Raw genomic sequence first — 1,021 nt, 5'->3', positions numbered from 1 at the left:
CCACACAAGAAGAGGCTGGGGTGTCACCCAGTTGGCTGCTGTCTCAGATAGGACATGCTGAGCTATGATGGGGCTGTCAGTATCTCGTATCATATCTTGTGGCGTGTTCTTAGCCAACTCAGGTACTTTCTTATCTCTCAGACAGACGCCATTGTTTCTCAGCATTGTTCCCAACAAATCAGGGGAAGAGCCAGGATTTCAAGTAGCTGTTGTGACAAGAGCCAATAAAGAAGGAACAGAGAGAGTCCATTGCCCACCAGCCTCAGGAGACAGGAGCATGCCCTCCAGTCCCAACACCCACATGGCAGCTCATAACCTTTGTAACTTCTGGCTGCCACAGCCCGGGTGTGCACAGATATACATGCAAACAAAACATCCATACACATTGGGTGTGGTGGGGATACAACTCCTTTAATCCCAGGACTTCACAGGCAGAGGCAAGGTGGATCTCTGGGAGTTTGGAGCCAGCCTAGTCTACATAATGAATCCCAGTGTAGCCAGGACTACAAAGCAAGTAAGATCCTGTCTCAAACAAACAACAAATCCATACAAATAAGTGAGAAATTTAATGATAATTTAAAAAAATACAAAAAGCACTGTAGGTCCAGATACATGCCTCGTATGCACAAAGTTTAGGTCCAATCCCCAGCATCCCCCAATATATCCATGTATGTGTGTGTAGTTGTACATATAGGTATAGGTACACGGTCACACTGCACATGGGGGGCAAAAGACACACTTTGGTGGTGATCCTTTGGTGTCCACCATTTTTATTATTTGTTTATGTATTTATTTTTTAGATTTATTTGTTTTAAGCATATGAGAGTTTTGGGGTTTTTTGGGTTTTTTTTGTTTTTGTTTTTTGTTTTTTGTTTTTTGTTTTTTTGAGACAGGGTTTATCTGTGTAGCCCTGGCTTGCTCTGTAAGTAAGTCTGGCCTCAAACTCAGAGATCCACCTGCCTCTGCCTCTGCCTCTGCCTCTGCCTCTGCCTCTGCCTCTGCCTCTGCCTCTGCCTCTGCC

The sequence above is a fragment of the Mus caroli genome, chromosome 11 (genome assembly GCF_900094665.2).
Source record: "Mus caroli chromosome 11, CAROLI_EIJ_v1.1, whole genome shotgun sequence".
Classification (NCBI taxonomy): Eukaryota; Metazoa; Chordata; class Mammalia; order Rodentia; family Muridae; genus Mus; species Mus caroli.
The sequence above is the reverse complement of the archived record's forward strand: the minus strand, read 5'-3'. Positions refer to the sequence as shown.